The following is a 16,475-nucleotide window of genomic DNA, read 5'->3' as shown; positions in this document are numbered from 1 at the left end:
TTACATTCTCAATTTGTTAGTAAATTTGAGTAGTAAATTTCTTAGTATATGGGAACAGTGAATTCTTTATTGCATGATGACAGAGCTTCTGCAGGAAAGCAATTCCAATACAAAGCTTCCTTCTAAAATTGATCAGCCATGCTGGGGAAAAATGAAAATTTTGAGTTTGAACCACCAGGCTGGGGAAGGTCTCATATTGAGTTTCTATTTCCTGCATGAGAGCACTTAACTTCTGATCCATAACATAAATTATAATCACCACTTCCATTTTTCAGCCATTTAAGTGAATTAAGGAGTGTTCTGTTTCCAAAGTACTTGATAAATGCCACTGTCCAGGAGATGGTTTGAGTCTCTAATTGTCAGACTTGCACAAGCTTTTAGCTCAGAGTTTCAATAAGGGGACACCATGTCATCCTGTTACTATTACCTTTGGTTAGCATAGTGCTTGCTGTATTTACTTGTGATCCTCACTCCCATTTAGAAACATCTATTTCTTCCTTGCATCATGAGAAGGGTTTGTTTTCACTGTCTGTGTCTGTGGTTTCTTCTAAGAGACCAGATTAATCAAAGGAAGTGAATCGTATTCTGGAAGTATGGACTCAATAGAAAAGTGGGTTAGTTAGGTTGTCCTGCTTCTGCTGTCCTGGGGATAAAGGCAAACCTTCTTTGAGAGCCTTTAAAAAGAACCATTACTGATGAATCCTCATTCACAGAATGGCTGGGTTTAAATCAGTCAAGATGTGACTTGCATATGGCAAAACTCCAGATCTCAGTGGTGAGGACCTAGAATCTGACAGCAGCCCTAACTGGGCTGTGGAAGCTGATTCCTCCTGTTTTTGCTTCCATCCCCTGTCTTTCTTTGCACAATGAACATATTCCAGTTTTTTGTCTATTTGTCTTTTAAACATATTCCATTGCAAACTTCTCTTTCTCTCATGTTAAACTCCATATTATCCATTCTAAAATATTGTGCTAAATTGGTCTTTATAATTTCCAATTCATGTGAAGCATCTCATCATGCTCCCCATTTTACCAAACCGCCTCCTGCTTTTTTGTACCACTGCTTATCACATACAGAGTGGCGCATATCTCACAAAGTCTTTAACTTTGTAACTCCGTAACTTTCACCAAATTCATTTCCCATACTTGTAACTGCAGAAAACAGCCTGCTTTTCATTAGAAAAGCAGTCCAGTTGGAATAAAAATAATGATACATCAGAAAAAGAAAGCCATGTGGACAGTGCCAGGAGAGAAAATGCTCTTCACATGGATTTTTCTTCTTTTCATTCTTCAATGCTTCAGAGTTTTCACTCGATTCATGGTGATAAGATGCCCTTAATGTAGTTGCAGTCTAGAAATCACAGGATCTCACAGAATCTCAAGAGCTGAAGCTAGAAGGGGCCTCTGGAGACTCTGCAGTTCAAACCAGTGCTCAAAGCAGGGTCAACTGCAGCGTGTTGCTCAGGGCTGAAGATTCTATAACATCTCTGGGCAGTGTGTCGCAGTATTCAACAGTATTCAATTAATCTATTTATAACGTCTAGATAGTAAGGCCAGAAGAAAACATTAAAACCATGTAGTTTAATCTCCCCCAGAAAAATAATCATAGAGACACTGTCAGTCATTTCTGCATAAAACCACATATATTATCTGTTGCAAGACAGTATATTTCATAGGAGGGACTTGTATCTTTAAAAGCAACTAGAAGTAACTGAGACTCTACAGCATCTATTGGTGATTTGTTCTAGTAGTTATTTGCCTCACCAAAACCAGAGAAGAACATAATGATAAGTACAAGAAAATAAAACAGGAAGAGACCCAGCATTCCAACTCCCTTAACCAGAAGCTGTGTCATTTATGCCAAAGCATTTTTTGATAGGTGTTTTTCTATCTTTTCCGTGATAAATTCCAGTGATGGAGACTGAGATGTTTTGTGAGTAACTCTGGTTGTCCAAAAGTCTTTCAAGGCCTGGCTTTCAATTTTCCTTGTTGGTATTTATGTGTGAAACTTCTTGTTTTATCCCTGGTGTTTATGGAGAATTTCTTAGTCTCTTCCTTACAGCTACTTTTTTCACATCTTAAAACTGTTAAAGTTCCTTTCAGATTTCTCTCCTTTAGATTATATGACCCATTCAACCCTTCTTGAACAATTTTATTGAATTCTATCATTCATTCTGCTCTCTTAACTTCTTTGAGATGACCTAGATTATTCTCGAGGAGCAATGCTTGTAACTGAAAACCTACTCCAGTGGATGCTGCACCAGCTCTTACAGCCAGCCTTTCATTTGGGCACTGTGTTTGCTTTTGGCTATATTATTGGCATGTGCTCAGATCTGACCCGTTTTAATCCTCAGATCTTTAACAGCAGAGGAGATCTGTCATTCCCTATCCTCTATCTGTGAAGTGTAATCTAAGTGTATAACTTTTTTTTTTTCCCTCTGAGTCCTGGTTTTGCGGGAATATTCCTTAACCTTTAAAGATTATGTGGAGTTTCATTCCTAGACCTTTCAGTGCTTGAAACTTCTGTAATTTTGGTATGATCACTGTATTTAACAAGTATATTATATCTATAATGTCATATAAGTGATTTATGGAAATATATTATAATATCAAATTCTGCAATACTGTATTTAAATATACCTTCATTTTGAATGAAATATCCCAAAATATTTTTTGAGCAACTTCCAGCTCTGAAAGCCATTAAGTTGCATATTTGTTGAAACCAGGACAGCCTACCACATAAAAGTTAAGTATATATTTACCATGCTTTTTTCATGTTCTTCCTTGACACCTGTTAGTGGCTCCTATCAGAGAAAGGATACTCAGTGAAGTTTAATTTTGACTTATAGAATCAGAGCAGCATTTACAATGGAAAAGACTCCTGAGGACATTAAGTCCAAGCATCAACCTAGCAAGCCCTCCCCTAAACAATATCCGTAAACACCACTCCACATGTCTTTTAACACTGCTTCCCTGGGCAGACTGTTCCAATGCTTGACCAGCCTTTCAGTGAAGAACCTTTTCCTAATATCCAACCTAAACCTCACCTGGTGCAACTTGAGGCCATTTCCTCTTGTCCTCTCGCTTGGTACTTGGGAGAAGAAACCAACTCCCCCTGGCTACAGCCTCCTTTCAGGTTGTTGTAGAGCATGACAAGGTCCCCCTTCAGCCTCCTTTTCTTCAGACTGAACACTCCCAGCTGCTTCAGCTGCTTCGCATCAGACTTGTTCTCCAGACCCTTCCCCAGCTCCATTGCCATTTTCTGGACATGCTCCAGCCCTTCATTGTCTTTCTTGTCCTGAGGGGTCCAGAACTGAACACAGGATTTGAGGTGTGGCCTCACCAGTGCCCAGCACAGGGGGACAATCCCTGCCCTGGTCCTGCTGGCCACACTATTGCTGATCCAGGCCAGGTTGCCATTGGCCTTGTTGGCCACTTGGGCACAACTGGCTCATGTTCAGCTGCTGTCAAATGGCATCTCCAGGTCCTTTTCCATGAGGCAGCTTTCCAGCCACTGTGCCCCCAGCCTGTAGGGTGGGGTTGTTGTGACCCAAGTGCAGGATGTGGCACTTGGCCCTGTTGAACCTCACACCATTGGCCTTGACCCATGGATCCAGCCTGTCCAGATCCCCATCAGAGCCTTTCTACCCTTCGGCAGAACAACACTACCACCCAACTTCATGTCATCTTGTGACCAACAACTCCTCTTGTTACGAGTTATTTTTGTCTTATTTATTTTTCACTGTTACACCTTAGCAAATCTGATCTCATACAAAGAATTAGATTAATTTACTATGATTTAATATGGAAAGGTCCATGCAGGCAGTCATGACCTTTCTGTCTTTTAAGTGTTTGTGAATGGTTTGTTTGACTCTTCATTGCAGGATTTTTCTAGACCTGCGAATAGACTGAGAATAGTGGTTTTCTCTCCTCTAGCCTGTCTCTCCTCTCTTTTCCTTTTTTTTTTTCCTTTAGTTAGATGTAGGAGTGGCTTTTCCCAGTTTTGTGGTGCCTTATTTATTTCTGACAAGTTTTTAAAACATAATCATTTATCATCTGTGGGAAGAAAGGCAGGCTTAAGGAAAATACCTACAGAGAATTTCCACTGAGCCTATCTTAAAGCCTCTCATTTTCCTATTTTCCAATCTGTTTGTCACTGTTTTGGTTTTATTACTCATTTCTATCTCTGCAACTCATTTTTATAGCTGTAAGATCACAGTTGACATTTTTAGTGAAGACAGAAGCAAAGATGACATTAACACTGTGACCTTCTCAAGATTCCTGTTGAGGAACAGACCAGCATTTTTCTTAATATTCTGATGCTAATATAATAAATATGCAGTATTTTCTCCTATGGTTTACTTTCTCACAAGTTATGTTTTGCTTTTTTCATTTTATTCCTAGACTGTTGACACTCTAGTTCAGGATACTTTGTGTCTGTGAATTGTCCTTTTTTTGTTCCTTTTGTTTTTATTTGTTTTAACAACACTACCAGCTCTCTCCAATTCCTATTCCCCTTTTTACTGACATTATGTAAAACTTGAGCACCTCCACCTCCAAGTGTTTATTGCTGCTGTCCAAAGCTCCATGATTTATGATGTTTGTGTTCTCCATTCTAACCGTCTGAGGCTTGTTAGTTCTGTCATCTATTTCATGGTCACTGTGACAGGTTACTTTGCATCTGCACAATCTCAGCTTGTTCATCCAGGCTGGCCAGAAACACAGTCAGAGGCCTTTTCCTTAACTTGTTTTCTTTAGCTTTTGTAGATACAGATATGCCACCACAGGAGTTTGTTACCAGTATGTTCCTGCTCCCCTCCTTTCCAAGTGGTCTGGATGATGAAAGAATCCACCTCAAACCTGTCCTCTAGTCTTCATATTTTTCTTGTTGCCCGGAAAATGCATCACCCACCTTATCTTTGTGACCAGACCCAAAACATGACCATTTCCTTTTACCTTCAACATTTTAGCAGGTTTTTACTCCTACATCACCTGGGTTTCAGAATATCAGTTATCCTTGATACACAGAGAACATGTCCTTTGTTTTATTTTTCAGTGATAGCTGAACAAAATATGTAGACTTCTGTCTGCTAAATAATTAAACTAGGCAGTATTGAAGCATTTGAAGTCTGGTACCTTTGGAGTCAAATTATCTGCTGGTATAAATCCCATGACTTCAATATGGTTTCTTCAGCAGAAAATGACCTATATCTTCCCCTTGAAAATGAACAGAAAATATATGTGTTTTATTAAAGCCTAAAGTTTTCATTTGAATTTAAGAAATCATAAAGCATTTGGACATATTTTCTGACCTATGTAATTATTACTTTAAATATGATATCCAGGGAAGTCCATAGACCAGAAATATTATTATTGCAGAAAAAATTAAGCAAGATTATGAGAGCAAAGGCAAAACCTAGTGCAAAGAAAATCACATTTCAAATCTTATGGATACAAGGCAATGAGGATTTCCCTTTTATATGATTAATTTGGATTTTAATAACTAAGTTCTTCTGCAAAACTGCAGTCAGTTTTTCTTCATTAATGTAGAAGTTCAAAAAAATGTTCTTTCTCAAGATGAATGGAGAAAAAAATACAATATTATTGACTTTCTTAAACCTATCTCATATGATGGATTTATGAAATGAAAATAATATAGAAATTCCTTAGACTGTGACAGGAAATACAAATCAAGTGAATGGAAAGGCAGTTGCGCTGAAATAAAGACATTTCAGAAGATAATGGGTTCACTACAAGAGGGTCTTCTGTTAAGTACTTCCTATAATTCTGTTTTTAGTGGAGCACCTGACAAGACACAGGCAAAGATGCATGTGCATGCATCATGTTTTTGTTCACTGGTAGCTGAAGATGTATTAGGGCTGTAGGCAAACCAAAAGCAGTGAGGGTTGGAAGGATGGAAAATTCAACCTGGAGTATTTTTTCCTGGTTAGTACAAAACCGAAAGAAACAAAGAAAAACCTCCATAACTGACTTACTAATGCTCTAGTTCTCATTTAATTTGTTTAACTAAAGGGGAAAGATTATCCAGCCACAGTGATTAGAGTCATAATGCCTACAAAGATCAATCACTTGTGTCTTGTGGGTCTCAAATGCAATCAGGAAAACTCTACTGAGTTGTGCAAAGGTGTGTTTAGCTCTCTATTACCTATACTGTTTCAAACAAATTTTTTGGAAAAGAGAGTATGGTTCCAGGGAGAATGTTTTATGGCTTGAGGTCGTCTGTTGACTGGAAGTCCCAGAAACCCATGGAAAGGATAACCTAGGAATCAGCCACATCTTACCACAGCTCTGAAAAATGTATTCACACTCAGTGCTGGTGTCTGAGCTTGTGGGTTTTGCACAGCATCATGGGTTTGTGCAAAGAATTGTAGATGAAGATTCTGTCTTTAAATTCAATGAGCTGATCCCAAAAATATTTCTCAAACAATACAAAATATTAGCTTTAGTAATGGCAGTAGGCCTGAACATAAAATCACTTGTGTTCCCTTGTATTACTCCATATGGGAATTGCTACATGTTTCTTCTTGCTGTCAAAAAAGAAAAAAAAAAACCTTTGTTTTCTTGTAAAAGCTTCCTCACCTCCACCTTTTTTTTTTTTTCTATTTATTTTAATAAAATTTGGGGCTGTAACAGTAAGGAAAAGGGAAGGGCAGAAAATTCTGCAATGCTTTTCTTAGAATTGGAGGTTTTTTTATTCTTTTACTCTGAGATATAAATTCCCAACACCAAAAAATGAAAAAAATAGTGAGATTTTCTCAAAGATCATTAAAACTGGAGCAAAATTTCCAATGCCTGAAAAAGCATCACCCCAGACAGGCAGAAGTACCTCTCAAATAGGCATTCCCCTACTTATGTAGAAGTAATTGGTTCATACTATTTTAAACCTCTCCTAAAAGGAGAAAAATGGTAAGTCTCACTTGAATTCACAGAAGTCGATCTCAAAAAACATGTTCAGAGAGCAGCAGATAACAAAACTGAAAACATCCTCCGAAATTCCATTTCAGAGCACTTGAATAAAGCCCTTCTCTATGTTAAATCCTTGTCCCTCTTCTTTTTAACTAATGCACATCTTATGCCTCATGTGCACTGGAAATCAAATTCAGGAATTACATAATTTGCTACGAGAGGAATGAGTGGCTGCCTTAAGGGGTCATCTCCCATTCTGCTACTTCACAATAAATCTGAATGAAATCCTATTTCAATGAAACTGGTCACTAGAGGGAAATAGAACAGACTTTCATCTCTAAATTTTAATGCTGAAAGAGGAAAACTAAAAGTCACCATTCTAAAAGTGCTTTTGGTGCATCTGCCCTACTTTGCAATAATTTAGAAATTCTTATATTTCCTTTAATTGAACAATTACTATTTCTTCTTTTTTTATGCAAAAACCTAAAAAATCCTTTATAATCATTTTTGAGAGCATGGTAAATACCAGACTAGAGGAAAAAATGTGATTTATTGGCTATCATTTCCTCCAGCACAGGCCAACAAAACTGCCAGGATGACATTTGCTTGTTGTCTTATTCTTTGTAACATGCCCTTCTGATGGAAAATGATACAGCTTTCCAGTTTTTGATGGGCAAGGAATTTCTGTTGTGTTTGAGTTAGACTATGCATAATATGGGCTTTAAAATTGTTAGATTGATAGAGGGAAATTTTTTTAGGAGTTTTTCTTCATTTTTTTTTCTTCAGGAATTCCATATCAGCATTTTTAACTTTTCTTACTTCTTATCTAATAGGTATTCTCTTATGATTTATTAAGAGGTATAGAACATGTATTCTGTTAAAACTGTAGAGAAATCAAGTACTGTAACAATGAAATATTGTATGAAAGGATAGAGAAATATTTATGCAGATTCTTGTGGAATTTTTATGTGTTTGCTGCATATAAATTAGCCCTATCACTTCACCAAGGAGAGACAAGAATAAATAAGTTCTAAGAGCAGAAAAAGTTGAAGTTTTAAATAGCTTGCTGAAGGATAAAGCTGAAAAAAATATGATAACAAAACAAAAAGTGGAAAATATCTATTTTCTTTGGTTTAGTTATGAATACCACTGTCTATTATATTTATGCACTTGAAAGTGCAAGGTTTGTGAGATGAACAGAATTCTGAGAAATGGACATATTGGAGGAAACATTTCTGTAAATTTGATATGAGTGAGGGTTCTCTCCTTATTCTGGTTTTCATCACAAAAGCTTTGCGGCATTCTGCTAAATAATAACTTATTTTAAAAAATTTGCAATACAGTATAAATGAGAAAAGAATTTCCCTTATTTTGTTCAGCTTAAATCAGAAATATAACTCTTAATAATGATTGCCCATGCAATGGCATTGTACTTTATGAGAATGGGTTGGGAAAAGTTTGTACAGTAGATGTTTAGAAAGAGAAATACAATGTCAAAGATGAAATAAATTACAGAACTAGATATTTGTTCTTGGTATGTGTTCATTCTTGTTAAATTATTCCTCACTCTAGGAAACAAAATATATTTTTGTGAAAATATTCCTAGTTGTTTCTCTTCATCTTCATGAGCATGTGTAAAATACATTAAATTAAAAACCAAAACAAAACAACAAAAAACAGTGTTAGAAGACAATTAAAGTTGCAAAGATAAAAAAGAACTCCAAACTTGGATATAGAAAATTATTGAAAGACTGTGTAAACACCCAGAATATGACACTTCCTGATAACTTCAAAGAGGATTGTTGAGCATGCAACTTACTGTGTATTATATTAGGATTACAATTAAGAGCTGATGTTTCCTAGTAAATGGTACCTTTCTCATAGATTATTGATGCTCTAAAATATTATTATTATCATCCCATGACTCCTCCAGTTCTCCCTTCCTCCCCCCACCTCATTTGCACACATTGGAAACTGTAATTTATTAAATATATGGGATTTCAAAACACATGGACAAACATTTTTCCATTTCCTATAATTTATCTGTGAAAACACTACTTGGTCTTTATTGTGTGCTGGTTTTACATAAATTTTTAAGATCATAAGAAGATCCTATATTCAGGAAGCAGTATCTGAAAATGGTATTCAAAACTGCTACACCCCTGGCTTTATTAAGACTGTATATGCAATTATAATGCTGTCACTGACTGACTCTGAAGATCTTAATCCTCCATTTTAAGTCTATTTGGTGGCAGCTGTTTGATAGAATAAGTATTTGGTATATCATTTGATAATCTTAGCAGAGAATAATATGATTATCTAAAAGTGACCACAGAAAAAATATATGCTGTTAGAAGGAAATAAGCCCATGTAGATTGGAAGAACTTTAGAGGCTATGTCTTCACAGGAGATAATTTTTCTTCACAGAATATATTTTTCATCCAGTATTAGGTGTTACAATACAGAGGAAAACTCACAAGTGAAGTGTGGAAATTATGTTTTTACAAAAAGTTGTATCCTTTAAACATATATCTTCTAGAACAAAGTAATTCAACATTTATGGAACTGGTTGAGTTTTCCAACAGGTCTAGGCATGTGTCTGCAAAACAAAATCTACTAAAAGCGATTTAGTGTGACACTCCTTGTGCACCAAGAGAGCAAACCCCCCTTCACTGACTATAAACCTCAGCCTGTTCAAGCTGCTGGAACAGAGCTGGCTGAGATGCAGAGCCTCCTCAGAAGGGTCACTGCCCAGGGGCTGCTGCTGGAGAGAGGCAGATAATGTTCAGATGGGAAATTACTGTGGAACAGCAAGCCTGCACCATGCTCTCTGGAGTCTTTGCTGAGTTAAGTTTTTCCAAAACCTTTAGCCATAATATTCACAGACCCTTAGTGCTAATGTTTCCCATTAATTTCAGGCTTGTAATGGCATTACAAGCTAATTCAGGGACTCCACTTACATTTTCAAGCAGCTGAAGGTATCTAGCCTTTGACCATTGTCCTTCTCTAACTAATTCAGCTTTATGGTAAACAACTAGAAACATATTGTCCATTACCTCTGCTATGCTAAAAGCAAAGAAACAAGTCTTTTCTTTCCGTAGGCAAAGAATTCCCAATCAGACTCTAACAAGATAGCTTCTAAAAGAAGTTATTTTCCAACATATGTAGGAGAAAAATAAATAAAAAGAATAAGAAATTACCAACTGTGAAGTTAAATACAGAGTTTAGGAAAATGCTGTGTTGGCACAAGAAGTTAATTCTTCAACATAAAATGGCAATAGAAAAGCTGCAGCATTTATGGCTCCTTTGAAACCAGTTGCTAAAATATTTCTTTAAATTTAACTATTTAGGAGTATTTAGAATTCAAAACAACTCTTGCATTAAATGTTCGTGTTACTGAAGGCTGCCCAACAACAGGAGCATAAGATGGAGCATGGACAAAAATACATTACTCAACTGAAACTGTAGGAATTATTTTATATAGTTAGAAAGCAATTTCCTGAGTTGGATTTTGTCCAAGGTTCTGCATTTTTCACCTGAAGCTTATAGGAAAAACCACACGATCTTTCATGAGCACAAGTTACTGTGACCTTTGCTTTAATGCCTCAGGACAGACGATTCAGAATAGCTGCTCCTGACAAAGTGCTGGTACAGTACTTTGTGAGTTACCTATGGGTAAGAGTACTGTTTATTCCTTGCCTGTCTTAAGTCTCTGATTTTGTTGTTCTTGGATAAACGTGAGAGATATTAAAAAAATAGAATAACTATAAAAAAGTCTGGTAGACTAGAGCCTGGTAGTGTTACTTTTCAGTGAAGATTGTGAGTTTGCAGACCTAAACCCCCCTATTTTGTAATGTATATGGCACTAGCATTTCCAAAATTGAAATTTTGCTTCCTGACTTCATAAAACGGTAGGGCTCTTTAAAATTCAGTGTGGCAAATGTGCAAAGCATTGTGCTGGAACCCAGTGTTATCTGATTCTACTGATGAGGATACAAGTACAAAGTAAAGACCAAACAACAGAATATTCTCTAGGAAAAAGACAGAGCAAAACCAATCAGTGGCAATCCGTGGACTGAAAAGCAAAAACTTTCTTGTGAATAGAACTGTTTGACTTTAGACAGTGTTGTCCCTCTGTAGATTGCAAGGCATTTTATTAATTATGATGAAAACATCACAGTGTCTTTTTGTGGGAAGTAAATGTTATGTCTGTTTTGCGTATGGGTAATGATGATCCTCATCTTCCAATATTGCTATTGACTGCTCCATTCAAAAGCTGCAAGTTGAAATGAAATTCAGTTGTGATGATGGAAAAAATAACCAGGTTTTTGGACTGAAATCCTTTGAACCTTTCCAGATTATATTTTATATGGCAGTCACAGGAGTGTGCTTACACAGTGAGATTGCTCATTTGTCTAGTTGAGCCATGTTAATTAGAAATAGGACTACAGACTCATTGTGCTATTATATTCCTCTTTATATGTAGCTCGACTGATATATTATGGCTCTGTCTAGTTAATGAGTCACATGAGATGCAAACATTCTTTTTGTTCAAACAAAGTTTAAAAAATGTCACTGCATGATCTCTTTGAAGCGCTAAGGAGAAAGAACTGGTCACAGGTTCTGTATAATGAAAATGTATGAATGGATGACTGGGTTGATACTTCCATATGTGATCTTTTCTTCACAACCCCAAAAATCTTCCTCATGCAATGCATGAATCAAGACAGAAACTGATGCAAGATATCTATGGTTCATTTATTTTTGTTTTATGAACCTTACAGTCTAGCATGCAGTGAGAATGATTATAATACATTAGTAATATTTAAGCACTGTCTTTTCCTGAAAGAATATAGTCAGAAAAAAATTGAGAAGAAATAAAATAAAACCCTTCCCATCTGTTCAAGATGTGCAAAAGTAAAAGTCTTCTCTTATATAGCTAAGCTTGGGAGCAAGTTGGGTACTTCCAACAAGCAGACAAACCTGGGTCAGGCATTCATTAGATGACCTCCTAATGTTCCTTCCCACCTGAATTAATCTGTAAGTTTATATTTTTAAAGTACAATACATGGTGCCATTGCACCATGGCTGTGATCTCTTTGGGATTCTAGTTGGACAGCACTTACGCTCAGGAGGCCTTGAATGAGTAGAACTTGGTGGAAAACAGTGCAGGAGGTTAAAACTGAAGCAAGGAAAAATATAAACTGGTATGGTTTGGGGAGTCAAAAGAAATTAAAAAGTCAACTTTTGCTTACTTTTGAGCTGGAAATGGCTGTTCTGGTCAGATGAGACAGAGTAACCATCCATAGCTAATATCATAGCTAATACATATCAGCACAGTGCAAAACTGCATAGCTTAAACAGCTTCTTTGGCAGCTTGTTGGTGGTGACTTTTAATTTGCAAATGGCATTGAAAGGGTGAGGCAGTATTTTCTGAAATTGCTCCAGCTCAGATTTCAAGAACTTGACCCAGTCCTTGGTGAAACATGGATTGGTTCTAAGCATCCAGATCCCAGGCACCTATATGTCATGTAGCAAACACAGAAGAACTGAAAGAATTGCCCTCAGTAAGAAGCCTTAGAAAAATCTTAGTGCAGAATGACTGGCTAAAGCTATTTAAAAAGATGAACAATCGAATTAGGATAATGTTCACTTTGTTTTTTTTTCCTAGTACTTGCCAGGGATTGGATCCTAGAGAGTTAATGGAAGGGAATTTGACCAAGGCTGTTAATTCCATGACATGATCAAATTGCAGTTTGGGGAATCTTCTGCCTTCTTAACTTAATTCAGGATCCCAGGCTGTTTGCTTCACACCTTTGTGCTTTTTACATGAGTTTCAATGCTGTCATACATTTCCCTCCTCAACCTATACTTTTGTTCTCTCTAACTCTCTTCCTATAGATCTTTCTTTCCCCCTGACATGTCTATTTTTTAGCCCTGCCCTTAGCCTTTCCACCACTACTTTTATCCTTGAGTTGGCCTTCAATCATCCTCTTTCTGTTCCAGAATTTATCTTTTGTAATTTATCTTTTGTTTTTAGGGTTCTGAGGGGTGATCAAGCAGTTTAGAACATCTTTTTTTAAGCGCTAATGGACCTAGCTCACTTCAGACTCTAATGTGCTTTTGGACCCTACAGAGTTCATGAAAGTCTGAGGTAAAAAAATGGCATTATATTGATATATCCTGGCAGCTTATTACAGTATTCCCCCATTCATCACATGCATGATGTCTGAAAGGAATGTGTTGTAACCTTCTCTTAAAGAAGCTGAAAGACCAGAATCATTTTCCTTTGATAAAGGGTTTCTGTCTCTGAACCATGAAAAAGTTCTGCCTCTTTCTCAAGCTTGGCTTAGATATTTGGGCACTTATACTGAGCACAGGACAATAAATAAAAAGTTGTTTGGCAGTTTAGATTCATGTTGACACATGTGTTGGCATGATACAGATATGTTTAAATACAGGTTCTACTTTTTTACAGGGAACACCAGATAGCCCAATGGCAGCCTGTCCAGCTCTGCAGTGTTGGAACTGATTTCATATCTGACATAAAAGAACTGTTTGAGCTTAATCAAAATTAAACACAGTTCTCTAATTTCTTGCTGCTGCTGCTACAAGCAGAAATGATCACAAATTTTTATTTTAAAATATGGCTGAACTTAAGCCAAAACTGAATCCTAAGCTGCAGACTCAACTTCCTCATTCTCATGTATTGGGACTTTTTCTTTAAGCACAAATAAATTTATTCCAGATATGAATATGGATATGCACAGAATGCAGCAGGATTTATGTTTCTGGCTAGAAATAAAATAATGTTATTGTTAAACACACCAGTTTCCACCTCTGTTTATCTCTCTGTTACTTGTTTATTGTTCCTTCTCACAAGACTTTGCACCCTGGACAGTGCTAACTTTCAGTAGTTATGTTTTTTAGTATTTTCTTTTTGGTCTTGGGACTGTTTTACCATTTGATTATATTTCACCAAGGAATTTGTGTAGAATATATTATTTAGTGAAAACAACTTGCCAAGATGCAGAGAGAGAACTGCTTTCGTGAAGATTCTCTGAGCAGGATACAAACAAAAAGTATATTTAGAGGTCTTTGATGCTCAGGGAGATGCATGTATTTCATAAAATTAATTGATCCCAGTCTGTGAAAGGCTTTTATCATGCTAGAATAGCATATAAGAAAATCCAGATGACACAATACAGCATTATATTGTGCTTGCTAGGATCCTGGCTCCTTGAGGAGCTTGTATTCCCTTACTCAGTTCCTTCTGACCTTCAAAAAGCACTGAAGATGCTCAGAGTCCTTCCTGGGACAGTCAGATTCTCCCAGGATGAGAGGGGAATACCCATAAGTCCTCCGCAAGGGTAGTGTCACCTTCGTATGCAAAAACAACCCTTGGAACAAATTCAATTTTTCACAGTCAGTAGCTGAAATACCATGTCTCATGGAAAACTATAGATCCTCCAGTGTTATTAATATCCTACCTTTGGGACATACACACATTGACCTCTATTCCCAAAATGTATCTTTGAGTGCTGGAAATATTTTGTACAGAATATAAGGCAAATATTTTTGCACAAAGATTATTGTATCTGATGGAAGAGGGATAATTCAGACTTTCAAAATAATATCCAGAGGCAGGTGCACTTTGTAGTGTCAAAACATTGAAATTCTTGATGCTTAACAAGATAGTGACAAATTTCATGGCCACTGACCTCTGTTTCTGGAAGAAGCTACTGATATCTTATATCGCTCATTCTAATTCTTTTTTTCTCCTACTGCCCAATGTTAAAATGCACCAGTCTTTCAAAAGTTAGCTCACCATCAGACCTCTTCAAAGGTTTCTCAGGCTGGTAACCCAAAATAGGAACCCTGGGCATGCTAAAAATACACAATGCATTGCAAGCATATTTAGAAGTCAAATGTGAGTTGAAAAGAGGATGTGCATTGAGATTTCTGCCATACAACACCAGAGACTTTATTGCAGGGACAGTGCTGGAGAAGCCCTTCATCTGTAGTTTCAGTCCAGTGCACGTTGGCGTGCAGAAAGCTCTCCATGCTGCACCACTGGCAGTTTCTCTGTGGGTGGAAGAGCTCTTTGCTTGCATGTGCAGTGTTAGATGATGCAATTGCCGCTTTACTGCCTTTCCACCGCGGGGTGCTCCATGTGGTGCTCTGGAAAGCAGCCCTGTGCCAGGGGGAAGGCTCAAACACCCAACCAAATCGCAAAGCTGACAAGGGAGAGGGAAATTTTCTTAGCCACCCAGTGGGGTCTGGATGGAGTTGATGTAACTCAAGATGTCACTGAAAGTTGCTGGACTGCGGGGTGGGCTGAGATTTTCTCTGCAATACTGAAAAAACTCCGTTCTCACCTTCCTATCTATGGCTGTTCCAGGGTCAGTGGGGTTGCTGTGCATCTAAAAAGAGTATTTGCCTTCCACCTGGGCATGAGATACAGAAAGGAAGTAGTTAGCATATCTAAAGCTTAAGGACATATGAGCAAATGCTTCCCCTTCAGGATCAGCAGCCAAAGCTCCCTCAATGGGAAGGCAGTTTTCCATGAACATGTAAGCCCAGAATACTCAGATTGGAGCAAAATGCAGAATTGTGAATATGGAAAAGAAAGGAATATACTAAGTGCTACAGCCTTTTGAGGCAAAGCCCTGAGCTGTTAATGATTTGTTCTGTGCCAAGGATTTGGTATTTGCCGTATCTGGCATGTGCAGTTCCTCAGAGCTTGAATATGAAAGACAGCTGTGTTTCTTTTCCCCATTTTTCATATTTTCAGTGTATTACACAGATGCACTTTGACTCCAGCCTCTCTAACAACAGGCGTAATGGAAGTAGGGGTTTAATTTTTTTTTTCCAAAATACTATGTTTTCAGTGATTGGAAAGGGCTAGATCAAGCTCTGCTAAGGGGAAAAATGACCCAAAGTATGGCCAGGTTAATAACTAGAAAGCTTTAAAGTCAAGAACGCTGTGTTCTGCAAGATGTGGTGGCACTGCAGGTGGATGGTATGTGTGGAAAGTATGAAAGGTGACAGCTGGACCATAAATTCGTGCAGCTGAGAAGTTTCTTTGTTTTATGCTTGAATAGCATTTGGCTCAGTGGTATTTTCGTCTGTGACTGGACTCATCATACAAATAAATGGACTGTTTTCTTTTTGGCCCTGAAGGGAACGGGCATGTGTTTGTGCTGCATATATTATCTGAGCAAATTCAGACCCAGCATCACACTGTCACATCCAGGACAACTTCAGGTCAGAGCAGGGTTTCAACTAGCTCCTTCAAAGTTGTTTTTGGTGACTTTGTGATCTAGCTGTGTTGTGATGCCCAGGAACACAGGAGCCAGCTGGCAAAGGTCCTCATCCACAGCCTCTCAAAATCTACTTTCATGGGCTTCACTGAGATTTGAATTAAGGTTTTTAGGCTGAAGTTCCCATCACTTGGTGCCAGTAATTGGGTCACTTACTCCAAAGTGTTCAGCATTTATGATTCTTGTAAGAGCTTTCTTACTCATATTTTCCAGAGAGCCCACAGA

The 16,475-nt window shown here is 37.5% G+C and overlaps 1 protein-coding gene across 1 annotated transcript in view; it reads left to right on the top strand.

Moving 5' to 3' along the window:
* Positions 1–16,475, top strand: part of TUNAR (transmembrane neural differentiation associated intracellular calcium regulator) — a 162,040-nt gene that overhangs the window by 101,789 nt on the left and 43,776 nt on the right. The gene's annotated exons all lie outside the window — the stretch shown is intronic.

This window comes from Lichenostomus cassidix, chromosome 5, assembly GCF_008360975.1.
Source record: "Lichenostomus cassidix isolate B80296 chromosome 5, HeHo_3.0, whole genome shotgun sequence".
Taxonomy (NCBI): Eukaryota; Metazoa; Chordata; class Aves; order Passeriformes; family Meliphagidae; genus Lichenostomus; species Lichenostomus cassidix.
This window is presented reverse-complemented; position numbering and strand designations above follow the sequence as displayed.